Raw genomic sequence first — 25,307 nt, 5'->3', positions numbered from 1 at the left:
CCTACATACCCCTCTATTATTGACACTTAGCATTGGTATAGTACCTTTGCTACAATTGATGAAAGAATATTACAATATTACTGTTAACTATAGACCATAGTTTGCATTAATTGTATTGTTCACATATACCACCCTATTATTAGCACCTTTTAATTGTGACATAATTTGTTCTAGTTCATGTAAGAACATTCTTATATTTGTACAATTAACCACAGGCGTCATCCAAAACAGGTTACGCTATGTTACACAGTTCCATGTTTGATCCTCTAGCTTTCCTTCTGGTGACGTACATAACCCTAAACTTCCTCTTTCAACCATAATCACATCCATATGGCAGTGCTGTAATTATACTGTAATGTGATACCATCACCACTATCCATTTTCAAATATTTACAACCAACCTTTAAAAAATTCTGCACAAATTATAGCTTTTTCAAAAATCTGTTTTTTTCTTTCTGCTCCTTAGCTTAAATCATTTCAATTATTTTATCTAGATTTCACTGATTCTTTTTTACTGCCAGGCCAATCTGTTGTTGAAAACCTCTAGGGAATTTATCACCTCAGTTATTGTGGTCTTATTTTCTTAATATTCTTTAGTTTTTTCTCTGTATTTTCTTTTACCTCCTTGAGCATATTGAGTATAATTTTTTAATAGTCTTTTTCTGGTATGTCCAATGTCTGGTCCTCTTCATTGATGGGTTATGGATTTTTATCTTGCTCCTCTGGATAGGTCATAATTTCCTGTTTGGGTTTTTTTTTTTTTTTTTTTGTCTTTTAATCTTTTGTTGCCCACCATACATTTAATATTTTAAAGTGTTAACCTGGGATTTATTCCCTGAGTTCTCTGTTCCTTAATTTTGTATTCAGCTAGTGATATGACAAAGATTTGAGTGCCAGGAGCTAAAAACAAAAGCAAAGCAAAACAGAATGCACCTTTTACAGTCTTTGAAAATTGGCTCTGTTTTGTCTAGTGGTTTCCTTCAGAACTTAGCCTTCCCATCAATCAGCCAAAGGCAAAGTGATGTGCAGGGTCCTGCCTTCTCTAAGCCTGTGTGGAGTTCTGGACTCTGCTTCTTTTTCTGGGCTGTGCTTGCTCTTGGCTTTAGTAAATTCCCCATTTACCATTTACAAGTACTTGAATGCCCTTCTGCTCCCTTTGAAATAGATTTTTGCCCCTCCTGGATGCCCTATTTTATGATTTAATGCAGGTCATTCTTTGCCCCAGACTTTAGGACCTAATTGGTTCTTGTACTACTATAGCTATTTGTAAGCTGCTTCTCTGCCGTCAGGGCAAATTCCAATTTACAGGAACTCCAGTTTGTGCACAGACACAGGCTGGCAAGCATTGCACTGCGAAGGGGTTGGAGGAAGGGCTAGCACCAGGAACTTTGCCCACCATTCTTCAGACTGCTTTTTCTTGATTTGTTACTTGTCCAGTAACTGAACCTCTTTAACTGTTTTCTGGCATTTAAGGAAGATAGCTGTTCCAGGTTTTGCTAGTTGTTCAAAGATTCTATGGGATGACAGCACCCTGGAGTGTCTTAAACTACCATCTTGGTCTTTTGGAAGTCCTTTCAATCTTTTAAGAAATCACAACTCAAAGAGTAGCATAAGAGAAATGCCCACCCCTCAAAAAAATCTGTATACAAATATTCCTAAAAGCTTTATTTCGACCAGCCAAATATTTGAAACAATCCAAATATCCATCAACTGAAGAATGGATAAATAAAGTTGTGGTATATAAATATATTAAAATACTACTCAGTAATAAAAGGGAATGAACCACAGATGCAGGAGACAAGGTGGATGAATCTCACAAGCATTGTGATAAGTGAAGAAAAGCCAATACAAAAGACTAGAATCTGTATAATTTCATGTGCATGAAATTTCAGGAAACGCAAAACTAGAGTGAAAGAAAGCAACTTCTGGGATAGGAAGGTGTGAGAAGGGGATTGACTACAATAGTGCAAACAAAAACTTTTTGTGGTGATGAAATGTTTTGTGTTTTGATTGTAATGGTATTTACATGACTATACATGTGTCAAAAATCACTGAATTATATGCATAAGATTGGTGATTTATTATATGAAAATTAAATATCAATAAAGTTGATGAAAAAATAAACCTTAGAGCCTGGAAAAACAATACTTACACATTTACAGACAATTTCTGAAATAAATTGCCTTTTCTTTCTGAATTTCTAATTTTACTATTCAGAAATATGCCAGAAGAGAGACTTTTTGACAATTTAAACAAGGTTTGCTTAATAAACATTTCTGATTCATTTGTTCCTAAATATTTTTAGTATCTTTAATATAGGCCAAGCAAAGAGTCAAGAAGTATTCTCAGGTATAGAGTATTAATAATAATGGAATTGAATATTCTTATATTAATCCCATATACTTTTCAGAGAGGATCATTGACTTTTTTTTCAATTGTATTGAGATATGTTCACATACCACAAAAACCACCCAAAGTATACAATCACTGGCTCACAAAAGCATCACATAGTTGTGCATAAATCATCATGATCAATTTTAGAACTTATTCATTAGTCCATAACAGAAATAAGAATAAAAAATAAAATCCAAATCCTCCTATACCCTTTATCCTCCCCTTTTGTTCACCTGTAGTATTGGTGTAGACTAAATCTGTTACTTTTAATGAAAGAATATTAAAAGATTACTACGTACTATAGTCCATAGTTTGCAATAGCTATGTTTTTGATCATTGACTTTTTAAGGTTGACTAAAACCTGTCTGTTCTTTAAACACCCTTTCTTAATGTCCCATTCTCTTCCTACGATGTTCATAGGCTTTCTGCCGTTGGCTGAAATTTTGGTGCCAAAAAACCTATTCCAGAGCATATTGTAGAAAATACCTTGTTTCTCAAGGCACTTTAGTGTGTGTAATGAAGCAAAGGAGACTGAAATATGCACTGTTGTAAGAAAGCAGCACTGATTTCTATAGGCCTAGGAGAAGGGCTGCAACGAACACCAAATTGGAGAGAGTGGTCATGCTTCAGATATGAACTAGGGAAGGACATATATCCTTTGCATTAAATAAAATACTGTTGTCTCAAGAGGATTATCTATAAAATATTCCTATGGTATAAGCATAATTATTAATTTATCTTAGACTTGAAAAAGAACTTAAAGAGCATTGTCCTTTGATAAAAGATATTTCCTAACTAACAATAATATGGTTAAAATAAGTATGGAAACAATAAGCACTTGCATTCCTATAATTAACTACAATACATGCCTTATCTCATTTGAGTAGGAGGGTGGGTATTCATACAATTAAATAAACATGTTTATTTTGCAACAGCTGTTGTCTAAATACTGCAAGGAAACTGGAATTAGGTGTAATACTTCTCTTGTAGAGTTTATTGCATAACAAGAAATAAGATAGATACACACATAGTTAACTCTAATGCAATGTGAAATTAGCCATTCCAAAATAATAGCCAGTGCTATGATCAGAGCAATTCAATATACCCAGTATGGAAAGAGCAGTAAGCCATAACCTCACAGAAAAGATATAACTTCACATAAATCTGGGTATTTATTAACTGGGGAGGGCTATATTCTGGATATAAGCAATTGGAAATGAATTCACATATAATCTGAGATCTTAGATGATAGAAACTAAAGCATTAAATTATTTCCCAAAGTCACTCTGCTAGCAGAAGAGCGAGGACTTAAATCCAGGGCTTCTGATGCCAAATCTAATGTTCTTTCGTATTTGCAAATCATGTATATAGTAACGTTTCAGAAATGCTGGTATCTTCTCTACTACAGAGCATTAGTTACCTATTGCTGCATATGAAATTGCCCATAACCTAGTGGCTTAAAACAACATAATAATTTATTATCTTTCTTGGTTTCTACTGGAAAGGAATTCAGTAAGGACTTGGCTCCTCAATTCTTGGGTCTCTCACATGGTCGTAGTTACATGTCAGCCAGGGCTAGAGGCATCTGAAACTGGAACGGGGCTGGAAGATCAGCATTTAAGCCACTTTACTCAAGTAACTGGCAAGGTGATGCATGCTGTTGGTCGGCAGCCTCAGTTCCCATCCACCTGGGCCCTCTCCAGCATGGCAGCTGGCTTCCTTTACAAGGAGCAACCCAACAAGTCCATGAAGAAGCAGCCATGTCTTTTATGACCTACCCTCAGAAGCCACACATCATCACTGCTTCCCTATTCTATTGATCACATAGGGCAGCCCTGATTCAGAGTAGAAGAGAATTACAGAAAGATGTGAATGTCAGAGGGCATAGGTCTTTGGATAAAGTGGGGCACTGCACATTGATAAATGATCAATTCTCCAAAAAAGACATAACAATCCTTAATGTGTGTGCACCTAACAACAGAGCATCAAAATAAATGAGGCAAAATCTATAAAACTGCAAGAACAAATAGATAAACCCACCATTATAGGTGCAGAATTCAACATCCTTTATCAATAATTCACAGATCCAATGGGAAGATAATCAGTAAGGATGCAGTTGAACTGAATAGCACAATCAACAACTGGGTCTAATTGACATTTATAGAATACTTCATCCAGCAATGGTGGAATAGACGTTCTTTTCATGTTCACATGGAACATTCACCAAGATAGACCACATTTGGGGTCATAAAAACAAAAACATTTCAATAAATTTAAAATAATAGAAATTATGCAAAGTGTGCCTCAGACTACAATTGAATTAAACTAGAACCCAATAACAGAGTGATAGCTGGAAAATCCCAAAACAGTTTGAAATTAAACAACACACATCCAAGTAATGCATGGATCAAAGAAGGAGTCCCAAGAAAATTTTAAAATATTTTGAATTAAATGAAAATGAAAATACAACTTATAAAAATATGTAGGATACAGTAAGATTGGTGCTTAGAGGGCAATTTATAGCATCAATGCTTATATTAGAAAAGAAGAAATATCTAAAATTAATCTAGAGAAAGAAGAGCAATATACATAAAGGAAACAGAAGAAAAGAAATTAAAAAAAATTAGAATAGCAATCAATGGAATTGAAAACAGGAAAACAACAGAAAAAACCAACAAACCAAAGAATAGTTATTTGAAAGCATCAAATAAATTGATAAATGTTTAAACAGACAAACCATGAAAAAAAGAGAGAGAAGACATGAGTTACTAATATCAGAAATGGAAAAGCTCCGTAACTAGGATCCCATAGACTTTAAATGTTAATAAAGGAATATTATCAACAACTCTATCCTCACAAATTTGATAGCTTAGATGAAATGAATCAGTTCTTTGAAAGACACAATCAATCAAAACACACACAAAGAGAAAGAGATCATTAGAATCAGTCCGTATCTATTTAAAAATTTAATCGATAACTAATTACCTTCCAAAAAAGACAGCACCAGGCCCAGATGGTCTCGTTGGCAAATTCCACCAAATACGTAAGTAAGAAATGATAGCAATTCTTATCAATCTGTTCCAGAAAGTAGAAGCTGATGAATACTTCCTAACTCATTCTATGATTATTGTCCTAATACCAAAACCAGATAAAAACATTACAAGAAAGAAAAAATACAGACCAATATCTCTCATAAACACAGATGCAAAAATCCTAAAAAAATATATTAGCAAATTGAATTAAAAATGTATTAAAAGAATTATACATCATTATCAAGTTGGATTTATTCCAGGAATGCAAGACTGATTCAACATTTGAAAATCAACTAATATAATTCATCAAATCAGCAGATTAAGAAAAAAAAACAAACATATTACCATATCAATAGATGTGGAAAAAGCATTTGAGAAAATCCAACACCAAATCATGATAAAAACCTTCAGCAAATTATGAGTATAGGGGCCCTTCCACAAGTTGATAAGGAACATTTACAAAAGCCTTCAGCTAATATTATACATTTCTCCCTAAGATCAGGAACAAGGCAAGGATGTCTCCTCTTGCCACTTCTTTTCTATGTCATACTGGAAGTCCCAGCTAACGCAATTGTGATTTGAAGCTATATGTACCCCAGAAAAGCATGCTTTTAAATTTAATCCATTCCCATAGGTATAAACCCATTGTAGGTAGGAACTCACAGGAAGCCACTTCAGTTAAGGTATGACCCACCTCAATGAGGATGAGTCTTAATCCTATTACTGAAGTCCTTTATAAGAGAATGAAATTCAGACAGAGAGAGAAATCGTGGAAGCAAGAAAGTGAAATCTTGAAGAGAAGGGAAAGACCAGCAGATGCTGCCCTACCCCTTGCCATTTGGCAGAGGAGCCAAGTATCAACAGCAGCTAGTCTCCAAGGAGAAAACATTGCCTTGGTGATGCCTTTATTTGGACCTTTTCGCCACCTCAAAACCATGAAAGAATAAATTCCCATTGTTCAAGTTGACCCATTTCATGGTATTTGCTTTAAGCAGCCTAGGAAACTAAAACAATAAGATAAGAAAAAGAAATAAAAGATATACAGCTTGGGAAGGAAAAAATAACACTGTCTTTGTTTTCAGGTGACTTAATTGTCTAGATAGAAAATCAAAAAAATCACCCAAAAAACTACTGGAACTAGCAAGCCATTATATACGATCACTGGATACAAAGTTAATGTACAAAATCCAACCGCTTTCCAATATACCATCAATGAACAATTGGAATTGGAAATTAAGAATACAATACCATTTATATCAGCATCAAAGAAATAAGGACTTAGTAATGAAGCTAACAAAATATTTATAAGATCTAGATGAGGAAAAGTATAAAATTCTGATTAAAGAAGTCAAAGCTTGAAATAAACAGAAAGATAATTCATGCTCATAGATGAGAAGATTTGACATTGCTAAGATGTCAGTTCTTCCCATCCTAATCTACAGATTCAACACAACCCAATGAAAATCCCAGCAAGTCATTTTTTAGATGTTAACAAACTGATTTTAAAGTTTATATGGAAAGATAAAAGTCCCAGAATAGCCAAAACAATAGCAAAGGTAAGGAACAAAGCTAGAGGACTGACACTATCCGATTTCAAGACTTACTAAAAAGCTATGATAATCAAGACAGTGTGATGTTGGTGAAAGAATAAACAAGTAGATGAATGGAACAGAACAGAGAGCCCAGAAATAGACAAATATAGTCAACTGATACTTGACAAAGAAGCAAAAGCAATTCATTGGAGGAAGTTGTCCTTTCAACAAATGGTGCTGGAACAACTGCATATTCACATGAAGAAAAATTAATCTAGACATTGATCTTACACCTTTCAAAAAATTAACTAAAAATGGAACATAGACCTAAATGTAAACTGCAAAACTCTATAGCTTCTAGAAGATAATACAGGAGCAAATCTAGGTGACCTTGGCTTTGGTGATAACTTTGGATGCAATACCAAAAGCACAATCCCTGAAAGAATAAAATGCTTATTTGAACTTCATTAAAGTTAAAAACTTCTGCTCAGTGAAAGACACTCTTAACTGAATGAAAAGACAAACCACTGACTTCGAGAACATATTTTCAAAACACAATCTGAATCCAAAATATACAAAGAAATCTTAAAACTCAACATTTTTTGCCAAAAATGGACACCATACCATATACAGATGGCAAATAAGCATCTGAAAAGATCTCAGCGTCATATGTCATTAGAAAATTGCTAATTATTACAACTATGAGATACCATTATACACCTATTAGAATGGCTAAAACCAAAATATTTACAAAAAAATACTGACAAGGATGCAAAATGGTAAGCCACTTTTGAAGACAGTTTGGCAATTTCTTACAAAGCTATACATAATCTTACCATAGGATCCAGCGATAGCACTTACCCAAATGAGTTGAAAACTATGACTACACAAAGACTTGCACACAAATGTTTGTAGCAGCTCTATTCGTAATCAACAAAAATTGCAAGCAACCAAGAAACCCTTCAATATATGAATGGATAAACAAACTGTGGTACATCTGTACAATGGAATATTACTCAGCAATGAAAGAAAATGAGCTATCAAGCCAAGGAAAGACATGGAGAAACCTTAAATACATATTGCTTAGTGAAAGAAGCCAGTCTGAAAAGGCTACGTAGTATATGATTCCAACTATATGACATTCTGGAAAAGGCAAAACTCTAAAGACAGTAAAAAGATCAGTGGTTGCTAGGGATTGGGGGCAGGGTGGGAATGAATAGGTGGAGCGCAGGGGATTTTTCAGGCAGTGAAACTATTCTGCAAAACTATAGCTTATAGATGCTAGTTCTTCCCATCCTAATCTACAGATACTATAACAGTAGATAAATGACCTTATGTATTTGTCAAAATCCATAGTACTGTATCCACAAAGAATGAACTAATGTAAACTAGTTAATAATAATGTATCAATATTGGCTCATCAATTGTAGCAAATGTGCCTCACTAATTCAAGATGTTAATAATAGACGAAAACTGTGAGAAGAGTGCAAGGGGATATATGGGAACTCTGTATTATCTGCTCGGTTTTTTTGTAAACCTAAAACTGCTCTAGGAGTAAAGCCCATTAATTTTAAAAATATATATTATCCCTATGAGGGGATTCTACATGCACACATATAAATCCCTTTAAGAGTAAACAAAATTGGCTCTAGGCAAAATTTCATTTTGAGCACTGGGCCATACATTCTTCCACTTTTAATCCTTTTCTCTATAAAAAGAGTACAAAGCCTTCCTTCCTGCTTTCTTTCCCTCAAGCCCACCTCAGAAAATGGAGTTTGACACTCAAGCACTTAATGTGTTGATTGACTGACCAAGGACACATCGGTGTCAATGGCTGGTTGAGTTTATTTCAGTGTTTCATGTGATATAGTTATCACTTCAGAATACCTTCTGGGAAGCAGTGGAGTCTTAAATTAACTGTAAACCATGGGCTTATAGGTTCAGAAATACAATTGTGTCAGCATATGCAGAGGCGATGAGATTAAGTTGAACCAATACACAGTAAAAGTGTTCACAAAACTGCTGTATAAACCAGTCCCCAAAATAAATATGATAGTATTGATAAGGCACATCTCATCCATTAGCTCATAATAAGCACTTTAAAAGTGTTAGATAGCAGCAAGAATCTTAGTAGTACTAATAATTATCATTATAATAATTGGCAATAAGATGTTTTACTGCCAGTGGGACTGGATTGAAAACTCAGTTCAGCATGTTCTTTCTTTAAAGGAGAGTCTGCTTGAGGGCCAAATTACAATCAGGCTTGCTTGGTAAGTAAGGAATCAGGGCAAGGATAATTCGTTGGAAAATCCTGGTGGCTGGGGTTACTGAAGCTCTCTCTTCTTGGGGAGACTGCCATCCCGTCTACAAGGCACCCTTCCTCCTGGGTAGTGACAACGCCATGGCCATTTTTTAGTATTTCCATGCTGATCTTCCCCAAACCTTGTGTTATTACCTCTGGCTAGTCCAGTTTTGCTGTTTGACCTTGGAGACATTCTGTTTGCATTTTGATCTGATCCACAGCATGTCTTAGCAGCTCACCAGCCTGTGACTGGCCTCCCCACACTGCCCAGTGGAACATACACATCTCCATCAGATGCCGGCAATAAAAATTATACACTTTTTCTTTCTAATTGTGGAATAAAGTAATCATTCTGATTAGTTGAAGGAATTTCTGGGTTTTAATTTTAAAGGGAATAATTTGTGCGCTGTTTACTACAACTCTGAGTCTACAGGATATTTTCCAGAAGCTGAAGTGGGTCTTTTTGTTGTTGTCATTCAAGATACCAATTACTCATTAGGTAATAGCCATGATTACTTGTATCCAGTAAGTGCTTACATGTTGCAGAGGGTGGACTGTGACTGGGCTGGCTTCCTGAGATCCTAATTCTGGGAACTGCTGCTTCTTAAAGCCCCCTTTCATTTTATCATCAGCTTTTTTCATGCCCTGTCCCTCTCTGAGTCAATAATACGTCCCTTCTTTGTAGGCACCCTTCCTTGACCGAGCAGCTTGGCTACCCCCCACCTAATATCTCATAACCCCCTTGCACAATTTTTAATTGATATATGGTATGCATATTCAATGAAATGTTAACAGGATTTTCACATTCAACCCATAACCTTCCCCATCCCGTGCCTTTTAACACAGCCCTGAAGCCTCCTTTGTTACTCCTCTTCCTGCATATACCATTTCCCACAGAGCACTGAAATGCTCCCTCATTGTTGCAGAAAGTACTACCACCTTCAGTGAAATGTGCTCCCCAGCTTTAGTCTCTAGGGTATGACTGACATATGTTTAGCAAATGAGATCCTCCAACTATCTGCACCACTTGTCAAATTGGAATAGGGAGCAGAGAAACCCAGGCCATTCAGGGCATTGATTTAAAATGCCTGGTTGGTTTTCTTTTAATTCAGGGTTTACTTTCTTAATTCTATATATGCTACGGTGGATTACATCTCCCTAATGGTTACACTCTTCCCTGATGGGCTCAGACCTCTGAACCCTTGGTGTCTTCACTGTAACTCCACAGGGTAAGCTGGGTCTGGGAATGGAGGCAGAGACAAGTTAAGTGACTCAGGCCAGCTTTGGCCAACAGCTGGGTCCCCTGATGCACTGCTCCCTTCAGGAAATTACTACTTTCATCAAGTGAATATTAAATTTATTGTCCTCCTCTGCCTTCTTTTAATTTCAAAACACACTCTTACTCCTTCTCTCTGGAAATGTTTCAAATTCCCTAATCATTTTAGGCAGTATCAGTAGATATATTATGGAGCAAGAATGCCAAAATCTCTGAAACTCACACAGTTCATTATGACAGTATTTTTTTGAGACTAGATTTCTCTCTGCAGAAAACATTTTCTTTTTTTTCCCCTAGTTATTTTCCAAAGGGTGTTTTTTCCTATTTGATGTTGGTGATTTTCTGCTAGTTAGGCTAACAGTTAATTCATCACCAGCCAGCCTTTAGCAAAACTAAAATAAACACTTTTGTTGGTTTTTGTTGTTTATGTTTTTTTGTTATCCCAGTTCCCAATGGGCTTTTTATTTTATCACCACACTCTAATAAAATCTATTGCAACCAGAAATGAAGACTTACATCATTGAACTACTCAGTTGATGAAGAAGGAACCTTTTATAAATGTGAATTAAAGAACAGATTACAGAGTGTGTTTCATGGAAGGAAAGAAGGTTTGGTGGGGCACTGGGTGCCATAATGGCAATAGTGAGACAGTGTCTCAATCCAGAACAAACTTCTTATTCTCTTAATCACCCAGGTTGATTCCCTTTGAATTCATTTAGTTCTGCCTTCAGATTTGACTACCAATTTTTTAAGAAGAAGAAATAAATCTTATCTGCAGTATATCATATTTAAATCTAGATGCAAGATACTTCCAAGGACACAAAGAAGCTGTAAGCTACCATTATGAAATGACAAAAACCTTGGGATACAGCTGGAGAAAATGGACATGTTTGTATAACCGGGGAAGCTGTGTGGTATATGGGATGGAGGCAGGGAAATGGGTCATGTGCTCATTTCCCTAGGCTCATAGTAGTGCTAGGGATATGTACTGAATAATACAAGTACTCACACCCAGCTTAGTAGGAAGAAAGACTATCAAATGATTAAATAAACTGATTACTATATCATGTCAAGTTTCAAGATTAGCTTTGGCCACAAGAGATGTTCTGCATAAGAATTGGTAGGTTGACATGAAGCGGCAGCCATCTTTTATGTGTGCCAAAGGACAGTGCTGGGCACCAGGTGCCACGCAGCTCAGGCAAGTTGTGGCTTCTCTGTTCACTCACCTTATTCGTGTGGGGCAGTACCCAGACATGCAGTTCCTGTAGCTCCCTCAGGTCTCCCCTTCTTGCCTCTCCAAGACCTCATCCAGGTTCATATTCAGCTCTGTGGACAAGGGCACAAGCTTCTCCTGCAGGTTACCCCTGGTGTCAAGTTGAAGGTGGTAAGAGGTTGAAGCAGGCTCTGGTTTGTTTTTGCAGCTTCCTGCTGTCCTTCCTCATGGGTTCCAGTTCCTCCTCTCTAGGGCTGGTTTATCCTTGCTTCTATCTGCATCCAGCTTTCCTCCCTAACTGCCAGTCAGGCTGATCGCTAGAGACCTCAGCCTTAAAACTAGCAGAGACTATTCCACCAGGAATCCCAGTTCTCCTGTATCATTAACAGCAGTTCTGATTCTTCACTCAAACCTTTACAGATATAGAAATTGTTGACAGAAGTGGTCCAGGAGATGGGTTCTCTGAATTGGCTCTAGGCTATCTGGAATTAGTTCTCTGATCTAATTAGACTTAAAGGCATTAATAACCCTCTTTCCAGTGGTACAGGAAACACTGGTAGTCCATAGCATGCAGAGGTAAACTAGCTATTTAAATTATCACCTGTAATCACCTGTACTCAAGTACCTGTAGAAAGCAAGGCGTGGGGCAACAATTTTATGACAGAATATTTTAGTGAAAATAGATACTATAATAAGGCTGATTTTGTTCCTTCTAAATGCACTGGAGAATTTGAGAGAAGAAAATTACACACTCAGAGCCTTAAATTTCTAAATCAAGGCCCAGCGAAGGGACTGGAAAGAAGCCTTTATCTCCTATAGTTGCAGGACTGAAATTTCTGAAAATCAAACCCCTTGTCTAAACCTGAAGGTGGCTGAATTACAATATAAATTGAATTCTCAACCTTTCCAACCAAGATAAGGAGTCTGGGTTCTATTCTGAATATAATGGGAAGCCACTGGAGGATCTTGATGAAAGAATTTTTAATCTTAGCTCTATTTTACTAATTATGCAATCATGGGCAAATCACTTGATCTGTCTGAATTTCAGTATCCTCATCTGTAAAATAGTCATAAAAATACAAACAAACAATACCATATTTCTGATTTATGAGCACTTATACACATCTTAGTTAGCATCTCACAGCTGAAAAGAGGGCCTAGCATAAATAAATAAAAGAAGATTTATAATTCTTATAAATTCATAATTTATGGAGCATAAAATCACAGGATGTCAAGTTCATGGTTTTCTTGGAGACAGAAGAAATAAGCAGTAAAATGCAAACTAACACTTGATTAGCCTCTGAAAATTTCATAAGGCACTTTAGTAGCTGTATTTGATTCTACAAAAAACATATGAAGTAGCCATTGGGTAACAGGGGTAGTTAGAGCTGCTCCAACTTACAGGTAATGAAACTAAAAGTCAATAGGATGAGACAGAGGCATATGTATTCTCATCTAGCAGCAGAGGGAAATTATCTTTTTTTTTTTTCTATTATATTTCTTAGGAATAGCAGTGGCCATTAAATGTTTTACTTCTATAAAATCAGAGATTATAATCGTAGTTGAAATCAACACATTATGTGATGAAGAATACACACACACACACACACACACACACACAATGTTCAAGTGTTTGAAGCTTGGAGGTGTCCTTACAGCTAACAGAATATCATAATTTGTTAAATGTATGTTCAGCTGCTCATTCAAATTATGCCAGTGAATGTTGTAGTTTATTATCCCTGCAGTACTGGGAGATAATGAAGTCAAGAAAATGTGAATGTCTCCTAAGTAATCGGCTGTGATCTAAGGAATGTAAATAAGAAGTAAATTAAGTGTCATCATCTAGGCTAATACGACCTTGAACCTCTACTTAAGCAGTGCCATACCCTGCCTTTTTCCCTGCCCACAATTGTTGTTTATGCCTTTGCTGCTCAAAGTGGAGCCCTTGGACCACCAGCAGTGTCATCACCTGTGAGTTTGTTAAAAATGCAGAATCTCAGACTTACTGAACCCAAATCTGCTATTTGCAAGATTCCCCAGGTGATTCCTCTGTGCATTAAATTTTGAGAAGCACTGGTCTACTTCTTCCTTTTTGAGTCTCCAGGTCCTCTGCAGTAGCCCTGGAGAAGAGTTCTCCATTATAACTCCTACCATTCTCCATATTTCATCTACATCACTATGGCATTTTCTACTCCTAATCACTTATCCTTTTATATGGAAGAAATTAAATGTCAATTGAGTGTCACCAACATGGGTGCATTCATTAGATCCATCATTCATTTATTCCCTAAGTGCCTGTTCCATGCCAGAGAATTATACTTAAGAAGGCTCAAAAACTTTGAGACAGTGACGTCATCAGCATGGCGACACAAACAGCTACAGAAAACTCCTCCCCAGATGTTCAGCAATAAAAGGCGATAACCCTGACTTGTTTGGAACACTGGTGGAGGATATGGATGGGAGAAGAACTCTATGCTGAATTAAAGAAGAAGACAGATAGAAGAAATGGAAATGTCTGCATATAGATCGTGGTGGTGAATGCATAACTATGTGATTACACCGGGAACCACTGATTGTTTACTTGGGATTGAGTGTTTAGAGAATAAACAGAGGGCTTTCTGCCCATGGATGCCACTGAGGAAGCATCATTGAATTCTTTCCTCCCACTGCCATCATGTCTAAGTTAGAGTTTCCTAAAGAGCCTGAACAGCTGCAGAAGCTTTTCACTGGAGGGTTAAGCTTTGAAACAACCAATGAAAGTCTGAGAAGCCATTTTGAGCCATGGGGAACACTCACAGACTGTGTGGTAAAGAGAGATCCAAACACCAAATGTTCCAGAGGCTTTGGGTTTGTCACCTACTCTACTGCGGAGGAGGTGGATGCAACCATGAATGCAAGGCCACATAAGGTGGATGGAGGAATTGTGGAACCAAACAGGGCTATCTCAAGAGAAGACTCTCAAAGACCAGGTGCTCACTTAGCTGCAAAAAAGATCTTTGCTGGCGGCATTAAAGAAGACACTGAAGGGCATCACCTAAGAGATTATTTTGAGCAGTATGGGAAGACTGAAGTGATTGAAATCTTGACTGATGGAGACAGTGGCAAGAAGAGAGGCATTGCTCTTGCAACCTTTGATGACCGTGACTGTGGATAAGACTGTCATTCAGAAATACCATACTGTGAATGGCCACAACTGTGAGGTAAGAAAAGCCCTGTCTAAGCCAGAGATGGCCAGTGCTTCATCCAGCCAAAGAGGTCAGAATGGTTCTAGAAACTTCGATGGTGGTTGTGGAGGTGGTTTCAGTGGGAATGACAACTTCAGTCGTGGAGGAAACTTCAGTGGTAGTGGTGACTGTGGTGGCAGCCGAGGTGGTGGTGAATATGGTGGCAGTGGGGATGGCTATAATGGATTTGGTAATGATGGAAGCAATTTTGGAGGTGGCGGAAGCTGCAATGATTTTGGCAATTACGACAATCAATATTCAAATTTTGGACCCATGAAGGGAGGAAACTTTGGAGGCAGAAACTCTGGCCCTTATGGTGGTGGAGGCCAGTACTTTGCCAAACCATGAAACCAAGGTGGCTGTGGTGGTTCCAGAAGCAGCAGTAGCTATGGCAGTGGCAGAAGGTTTTAATTACTGCCAGGAAACAAAGCTTAGCATGAAAGGAGAGCCAGAGAAGTGACAGGGAAGCTACAGGTTACCATAGATTTGTGAACTCAGCCAAGCACAGTGGTGGCAGGGCCTAGCTGCTACAAAGAAGACATGTTTTAGACAATACTCATGTGTATGGGCAAAAAAACATGAGGACTGTATTTGTGACTAATTGTATAACAGGTTATTTTAGTTTCTGTTCTGTGGAAAGTGTAAAGCATTCCAACAAAGGGTTTTAATGTAGATTTTTTTTTGCACCCATGCTGATCATGGGTCTGATCATGACACTGAATAAATGTGTCTTTTAAAAAATAAATAAATAAATAGAGGGATATAAGAGCTGGAGAAAAAGTGAAGCGAGAGATGCGCTTAATCACTGCTGGTGGGGAAATAAAATGGTGCAGCCCATCTGGAGGGCAGTGTGGTAGTTCCACAGGAAGCTAAGAATGGGGTTGCCATATGATCCTGCAACCCTGTTATTGGGGTATATACTTGGAAGAACTGAAAGCAGGGACATGAATGGACATTTGCACACTGGTGTTTATGGTGACAGTATTCACGATTCACAATGGATGGAGGTGGCCTAAAGTTACATCAACTGATGAACAGAATGGTGAACTGTGGTGTATACATACAATGGAATATTGAGTGGCTGCAAGAAGAAATGAAGTTGTCAGGTATGCAAGTAGGTAAATGGACCTTGAGAACAAAATGTTGCATAAAATAAGCCAGAAGTTAAAAGACAGACATTATAACGCCTCACTAATATGGACTAACTATGACGGGCAAATTCTAAGAACTGAATCTGAGAGCACAGGTTATCAGGGGAAGGCTTAATGTTATGGTTCCTAGATCGTAAGCTCTTACAGCAGTTATCTCTGTTCCTGAGTTGTAATGGTTATTTCTAGATTCTGAGATGCTGAGTTCTTGTGTATAATCTGGTTGGCCCCTGGAGCTTCAGGTCTCTGTGTGACACCTGAGACTCAGAGCTAGATTTCGGTAGCTGTGAAGGTCAACATCACCCCATACAGCAAATGTCAAAGAAGGTGAAAAAGAAATCAGACTCCAATTAGAGATATTAGTCCTTGGTTAGGACTAAAGCAAATCAGACTAAAAGGTAAAGGATGCTTAAAGGATGGTGTTGACAGTATTTTAAAATTTCAGCTTCTGTGTGAGACCAAAGGTAGAGATGTTTATTTGGTGGAAAGTCTTTATTTTCTGTAGCACGCTATATAATTTAACTTGTATGGTCAGTTTATTCAAACACCCTATATACATGGAACCTTGAATATAGAGTGAGATCTAGTTTGTTAGTACAGGTCAGTGTGAAGCCCCAATAAATCCCAGAATAATTTGGACAGAGAATAAAGAAGTATTTGAAAAACCCCCTCGAGGGACTGGGGGAAAATTTGGAAATAATAAATTTACCATCTAGGGAATTCCTTATGATCCTGCAAACATTAGGGACTACCAATTTAGTTGGCCAAGCTCTCAATCTTGGGGCTTGCCCTTATGAAGCCTGTTACAGCAAAGGAGAGGCTAAGCCTACTTACAATTGTGCCTAAGAGTCATCCCCAAAGAACCTCTTTTGTTGCTCATATGTGGCCTCTCTCTCTAAGCCATCTTGGCAGGTGGACTTGTTGCCTTCCCCCCTACATGGGACATGACTCCCAGGGGTGTAAATCTTCCTGGCAACATGGGATATAACTCCCGGGGAAAAGTCTGGACCCGGCATTGTGGGATTGAGAAAGACTTCTTGCCCAAAACAGGGAAGAGAAATGAAACAAAGTTTCAGTGGCTGAGAGATTTCAGATTGAGTCAAGAGGTCATTTTGGAGGTTACTTATGCATTATATAGATATCACTTTTTAGTTTTTAGTGTATTAAGATAGCTAAGAAATACCTGAAACTATTGAACCGCAACCTGGTACCTTGTTTCTTGAAGATGAGTGTATAAGTATATAGCTTATATAGTGTGATTGTGTGATTGCAGAAAACCTTAAACACACACACACACACACACACACACACACACACACACACACCCACCAGTAGCACTTACAATATAATGCAATATAATGAATCCTAAGTTCTGGCTCAGCAGCTACAGTCAAACTGTCTCTGATCACTTCTAGTCAAAAATGCAGAGGCAACTCTTCAAAGTGAGAGGGGTAAACTGGAGTAGAGGTCTACAGTAAATGTTGGGAAAAGTGATAACTGTATCAACAGGACTCCATACTGGAAGGAATAAACCTAAATCTTTCCAGGCAAGGAAATGTAAACATCTTGTCATTGCCTTTGATCTCCAAAATTTTAAGTCCTTTCGGATGTACGTGATTCCATCATTTTCCATGGCCTGGGTCTACATAAATAGAATTTCTTCTGTCCCTGACTCCCATCTTCTTGGGGTCCTTATAATAGGTGATTGGTGCTAATATAATAAAAATAACTTTGACTCTAATGTTAAATGCCTGTAATACTAATGTCCTTCTGCCTTAATGTTACTTTTTGATCAAAAAGACTTTGCATGATAATGCACAAATTTTATAGGAATCCCACATGGCACCAAAACCAGAACGAGGCTAAAATAAAAAAAACAATGACAACACTTAATGTTGGTGTGGATGTGAAGCAACTCACATTTTGTTTTTAAAATGTCACAACCACTTTGGAGATCTGTTTGGCAGTTCCTTATAAAGTAATGCATATATTTATTCCAAAAGGCAGTAATTGAACTCCTAGGTATTTACCCAAAAGAAATGAAAACATATGTCCACAAAAATATTTGAATAAGAATGTCCTTATTTATAACAGTCAAAAACTGGAAAAAATCTAAATAGCCATCAATAGGCAAATGCATACACAGAATTTTGAATTCCATGAAATAGTACTCAGCAATAAAAAGTAGTTAACTGCTGTTTCATATAGCAGCATGGATGTATTTCAAAAACCTTATGCTGTGTAAAAGAAGCCAAGCATAATGAATGCATATTGTATGATTCCATGTTTGCAAAGTTCTAAAAAGATAAAACTATCTTGATAGAAATCAGAAATGTATTTGCCTTGTGGGGAGGAGATAACTGACTTGAAAGGGATGGTAGAAATATTCTACATCTCCTTTTGAGAGTTGGTTACACTCTGTATACAACTGTCAAAACTCATTGAATTGAATGCTAAATATTTGTCAGTTTATTGCATCTTAATTACACCTCGATTATGTATCTTGTTTCTGGGTCAACATCCTACTTTCATATACAAAGGTGGTTAAGAAGTCCACACAAATCCAGCAGCTAATTTGTGTCTGAGCTGTACTATATGCAAGTGGATGTTCAAAAGATCTTGTTGATGAACTATACAACAGTTTGATCAGGAGCTTCTAACACATAAACCAAAGCAGGGTTGAATGACTGACTGTTAGACACTGGCATATGGAAACCGTATTTTTGGAGCCTCCAGATGGTTTTGAGACCTCTGCAAACCACCCTTCTTAATATCTTCCTCTTTTTATCCAAGTACTCTCAGCAACTTTATTTTAGGTTCTATGTGCTGAATATAAGGCTCATGCAGATAAGGAGATGATGAAAGAGGGCAAGTCTGGGAACTGCCTCAAGGTGAAGCCAAGGAATGCAATTGCAGGAGACAGGGCAGTTATGTAAACAAAGCAAAGAGGTGTAAAAGAACAGAGAGTGCTGGGGAGCGGAGCAGACTAGAGATTCACTGCTGAATGGGAAGTGGACTTGGAGATTCTCAGCGACAACCCACCGACAATACCATTAGGAGATACCCAGTGTTGCCCGATCTTATGTTTTCCGAGTTATACAGAAAGACTTTAATTTTATTAAATACTGTAAACTAATGGAAATTTTGAAGAATACTCCATGGGCCTAATAAAATGTGTCTACAGGCCAAATCGGCCCGTTTCTGATTTATGAGCTTTTATGTAACACATCTTAGTTGGCAACTCACTCTCAGCTGAGAAGCAGGCATAACATAAACAGATAAGAGTTAACAAGGTTTATAACTCTTATAAATTCATAATTTATGAAGCTTAAAATTAGCAAGATATCAAATTCATAGTTTTCATGGAGACAGAAGAAATACTCGTTAACAACTCAAGCTAACATCTGATTAGCCTCTGAAAATGTCTAAAGCACTTTAGCAGCCTTATTTGATTCAACAGAAAATTATGTGAAGAATCCATTGGGGTAATAGTAGTATTTATAGCTGCCGAAACTTACAGGTGATGAAAGTGAAGATTAATAGGATGAGGCAAAGGTAGATGCATTCTCACCTAGCAACCAGGGGAAATAGTCTTGTTTTCCTCCTCTATTGCATTTACTGTCAATAGCAGTGTACCTTAAAATCTTTGCTTCTATAGAAGCAGAGATTTTGGTCTTAATGGAAAGCAGACATTACAAGATAAAGAGCATAAGAAAGGTGGCATATTTAAAACTCCTAATAAAAGGTAAAGCAGTGGGAAGAGACTTAGCCTGGATTTAGGGTGGCCAGTGCTCACCAGCTTCCTCTGTTGCCAGATGTTACACCTGAGGGGCTAATCAGACATACCCAGGGTCATGCAAATATCCTGAATCTCAATGACAGACAAAGGGTTCTGATGTTGCTTCTCATTTACAGCTGACTTCAGAGGTTAACAGAAGACAGGGGGGTGGGGAATCAAACCAGAGGGGAGATAGGGCAGAGAATAAGATTGAGAGAAAGGCAGTGATTTAACCATTCTATAGTTAGATTTCGTTATCATTCCTTCTTCTCAGATTAAAAAAAAAAAAAAATCAAATATTTGAGAAGTATTAGGAGATGAAGCCTTAGAAAATTTTATGGTTCATCCCAATTCCCAAAGATATGTCTCACTTCAGTGGGATCCTTTTTTTGAATTCAAGCATTAGCTTCTCTTTGAAGTCCTTGTGTCTGTTGGGAGACAGTGTATTAGAAAATGCATTACACTGTGTCAGGAGACCAGCTCTCCTTAATTTTCTGGGTGATCCAGGACAAGCCACTGTCATCCATACAATAATTGTTTTCATTTTTATGTACCAAACACATAATTTCCCAATTTGTAACCAATACTCTTTTTAATACTTCCTCAGTCCCTTCTCTCTATATTCTGAATGTGCAAAAATACTTTTGAAGAGCTTCACTTTGCATGGTTTATATTACAAATAATGGATATCTTAAATCTACATTTCCAAACACTCATCTCTTCTGGTGCTCTCTCAACACTGATTCTGAGCCTCACCATCCCTACACACACACACACACACACACACACACACACGCATGCACGCACGTACATATTCAATATCACTGTGGTACACAGATGCTGAGGCAGACACATAAAGAAAAAAAAATTCATTTAGAAATGCTCAGGAGGAGCTACAGTCTGACTTGTGAACAAATAATGTAAGTGGAGTAAGAGGAAAAGTGCACAGTGCTATGGGAGCACAAAGGAGAAAGTGACTAAAGTGACTAAGGGAATTCTTAAAGGGTAAGGATTGCAAGAATCCCTTCCTGCCAACAAAAGAGGGAAGAACATTCCAGCCACCAAGGGGGCTAGAACAAACACATACGAGAATGAAAAACCTGTTCTTACTTGGTGCACCATTAGCCCTTGGGTGCTGTAGGGACACACTGTGCACTGTGGGAAGATTAACCGGAAATGGAGGTGTGGGTCAGATTATGAGGGGTCCTGAATGCCACACCGGCCATTTGAATGTGATCTTCTGGGTGACATGGAACCAGATGTTTGCAGGCAGATGTGCTATAGAGTCACTCTCCACTGAGGTGATGCATTTGGCTAAACCTGAAGTCTCTTCCTGGGCTGACAGTCCCATGTCATTAACATTTGAGTTTTACACAAGACAGCGTACCCTGGTTGAAATCACTCCTCTCTGAAAGGGAGAGGGTGTCTACACTGTGCCTGCCTAAAATGAGGGTGTCTACACTGTGCCTGCCTAAAATGAGGGTGTCTACACTGTGCCTGCCTAAAATCACAGGAATGAAATGGGTTTACTGCCCCCACCCCCATCATTGGCGGTTGCATTATTTTTAATTTAAAAAGCCACACACCTTATTATAATATGTTTTACAAAAACAAAAATAAGACGAAGGGAGAACGGGGGAAGCATACCACCCTGGAAAAGCTATTATTAACATTTTAGTTGGTTTCCTTCTGCCATTTTAATCACAACTTTAAAAAAAAATTATTTTTTACTTTATTGTGGTTATATATGTGTATATATTTATTTATTTATAAGTAAAGTTTCTCATTTAAACCATATTAAGTATACAATTCAGGTATTAGTTATATTCATAATGTTGTTCTATCTTCATTGCTATCTATTGCCAAAACTTTTTCATGATGTTAAACAGAAACTCTATATCTATTAATGTCAAGCACAGTTTTTAATTATAAAAATAGTACCAACCCATTGGTTGTTTGAAGTTTGAATTTTTAAAATCCTGTGGTTTCTTCTCTACTTTTGGAAGCTATGTGTTTCTTTTCTTTTAGTGGTAAACCATATTTTAATTAAAAAAAAATTAATGGAAACTTTTTAACGTATGCAATAGTAGGGTATATATCATAATGGACTCACATAGAGTCATCACTCTGTTTTAATCATTTTCAATTCTTGGCAAATCTTACTTATCTATATCCTCACTCACTCATCTCCCCCCTCATTAGATTTAATGTATTTTATTTATTGATCAATTGAATTAACTATTCTTTTTAAATGCTTCCATTGTCCTATCCTTGCTTAATAGAAAACCCTTTAAGTTGCCACCAGAGTTTCTACAACAAGAGTCTAGAATTCTTTGATAAGTTTCTTGCTTTCTGCTATGTCAATAATATTCCTTTGGACAAAGCTACAAAAAAATTTAAGAGAAAACTTTAGAAGATTTTACTTAGTTACTTCAATTTTACATTTATATCTCTTATCTCTTACAATAAAAATCTTGTTTCTTAAATGACAGTGACAAAATTATTTATTATTTTAATCACTTTATCATACAATATTTATTTAATAGTTTCAGAATAACAATACCAATATTATTATTAACAACATGATTATAGAAAAGAAACTGTACTACTTTGTACCTTACGGAATATCCCATTAAGGATATAGAATCACATTACTGTTTTTTTTAGTCACTTGAAATAATGCTTTTTCTATGTTTGGTTATGTTTCCAACTGGCTACACAGGTAGATCCATCTATTTCTTTCTGCTTTCAATTATTTGAGAATTGTTTCTTTCATTTTGACCTAATTTTGTTGTATAATTATGTAAAATACTTCTACAAAGTCAAACCCACAAAACAAGGTTCATTGAAAATAGTTGGGCTTCCGTCTCTATTGCTTCCACTAATTTCCATCCACCCCTATATAGGTAAAAAATTTTTGTAGAGCTGTTTAATTATTTTTTTACATTCCTATGTTTTATCTTTTAATTTTTAATCTAATAACATATTTTAATCTAAAATTTCCCCTCTTAACCACATTCACATATAAAATTTAGCACTGTTAATTACACTCACAATTATGTGCTACCATCACCACCATCCATTTCCCAAAGTTTACAATCAACCTAAGTAGAACTTCTATACAAATTAAATATCAGCTCCCCATTCTCTACTGCCAATCCAGCCCCTGGTAACCTATAATCTGGATTCTAATCTATGGGTTTGCTTATTCTGAACAGTGAGATCATAGAATATCTGTCCTTTTATGTCTGGGTTAATTCATTCAGCATAATGTCTTCAAGTTCCATCCATATTGTCATATGTATCAGGACTTCATTCATTTTAATAATATTCACATTGTGTTTATCTATTCATTGGTTGATGGACACTTGGGTTGCTTCCATCTTTTGGCAATTGTGAATAATGCTGCCATGAATATCAGTGTATAAATATGGTTCCAGTCCCTGCTTTCAATTCTTTGGGGTATTTACCTAGAAGTGTGATTGCTGGGTCATAAGGGAACACTATACTTCGCTTTCCGAGGAGCTGCCAAATTCTCTTCCATAGCGTCTGCACCATTTTATATTCCTACCAGCAATGAACAAGTGTTCTTATTTCTCCATATCCTCTCTAACCCTTATAACTTTTTAAAAATAATAGCCATTCTAGTGGGTGTGAAATGATATCTCATTGTGGCTTTGATTTGCATTTCCCTAGTACCTAGCGATGTTGAGCATCTTTTCATGTTCTTTTTAGCCATTCAGTAGAATTGATATCTTAATCATATTTAGTCTTCCTATCCATGAACACAATGCCCTTCCATTTATTTCGGTCTTCTTTAATTTCTTTTAGCAATGTTTTGTAGTTTTCTGTGAACAAGCCCTTTATATCCTTGGTTACATTTATTCCTAGATATTTGGTTCATTTAGTTACTATTGTAAATGGAAATTTTTTCTTATTTCTTAATCATCTTGTTCATTATTAGTGTCCATTACTACTGATTTTTGCCTGTTGATCTTGTACTCCGCCACTTTGCTGAATTCATTTATTAGCTCTAGTAGCTTTGTTTTAGACCTTTTGGGACTTTCTATATATAGGATCATGTCATCTGCAAATAGTGAAAGTTTTACTTCTTCCTTTCCAATTTGGTTGCCTTTTATTTCTTTTTCTTACCTAACTGCTCTTGTTAGAACTTCCAGTAGAATGTTCAATAACAGTGGTTACAGCAGGCATCTTTGTCCTCTTCCAATATCTTAGAGGGAAAGTTTTCAGTCTTTCCACATTGAGTATGATGTAAGCTGTGGGTTTTTCATATATGCCTTTTATCATGTTCAGGAGGTTTCCTTCTATTCCTATTTTTCTAAGTGTTTTTATTGAGAAAGCATGCTGGATTTTGTCAAATGCTTTTTCTGTGTTGATTGAGATGATCGTATAGTTTTTTCCCTTCCTTTTGGTGATGTGATGTATTACATTAATTGATTTTTTTTTAATGTTGAACCACCCTTGCTTGCCTGGGGTAAACCACACTTGTTCATGGTGTATAATTCTTTTAATGTGCTGTTAGATGTGGTTTTTAAGTATTTAGTTGAGGAATTTTAAAAATCTCTATTCATGAGTGAGATTGTTCTGTAATTTTCTTTTCTTGTACTATCTTTATCTGGCTTTGGTATTAGGGTGATGTGGGACTCAGAATGAGTTAGGTAGTGTTTCCTCCTCTTGCAATTTTTTGGAGGAGTTTGAGCAGGATTGGTGTTAATTCTTCTTGGAATGATTCGTAGAATTCACCTGTGAAGCCATCTGGTTGTGGGCTTTTCTTTGGAAGTTTCTGATGACTGATTCCATCTCTGCTTGTAATTTGTCTGGTGAGGTCATCTATGTCTTGCAGAGTCAGGGTAGGTTCTTGGTGTGTTTCTAGGAATTTGTCCATTTCATCTCAATTGTCTAATTTGTTGGCATACAGTTGTTCATAGTATCCTCTTATGATTTTTTATTTCTATGGAGTCAGCAATGTCCCCCCTCTCATTTCTGAGTTTACTTATTTTTGTTTTCTTTCTTTTTTTCTTTTTCATTCTAGCTAAGGGTTAGTCAATTTTTTTGATCTTTTCAAAAAACCAGCTTTTGGTTTTGTTAATTCTCTCTATTGCTTTTGTTTTGTTTTGTTTTGTTTTCATTCTCAATTTCATTTATTTCTGCTCTAATCTTTGCTTAATCTGTTCTTTTTTTCATTCCTCCAGGTATGCAATTAGGTCTTCAATATTAGCTCTTTCTTCTTTTTTAATGTAAGCATTTAGGGTTATAAATTTCCCTCTCAGCACTGCCTTTGCTGTGTCTCATAAGTTTTGATATGTTGTGTTCTCATTTTCATTTGTCTCACTGTATTTACTGATATCATTTGTAATTTCTTCTTTGACCCACTGATGTTTAATAGT

The 25,307-nt window shown here is 36.8% G+C and overlaps 1 pseudogene; it reads left to right on the top strand.

Moving 5' to 3' along the window:
• Positions 1–14,423: 14,423 nt before the first annotated feature.
• On the top strand, positions 14,424–15,384 carry LOC119516786 (annotated as a pseudogene).
• Positions 15,385–25,307: the final 9,923 nt, after the last annotated feature.

Source organism: Choloepus didactylus, chromosome 20, assembly GCF_015220235.1.
Source record: "Choloepus didactylus isolate mChoDid1 chromosome 20, mChoDid1.pri, whole genome shotgun sequence".
Taxonomy (NCBI): Eukaryota; Metazoa; Chordata; class Mammalia; order Pilosa; family Megalonychidae; genus Choloepus; species Choloepus didactylus.
Note: the sequence above shows the minus strand (reverse complement) of the source record. Positions and strands in the feature narration are given on the sequence as shown.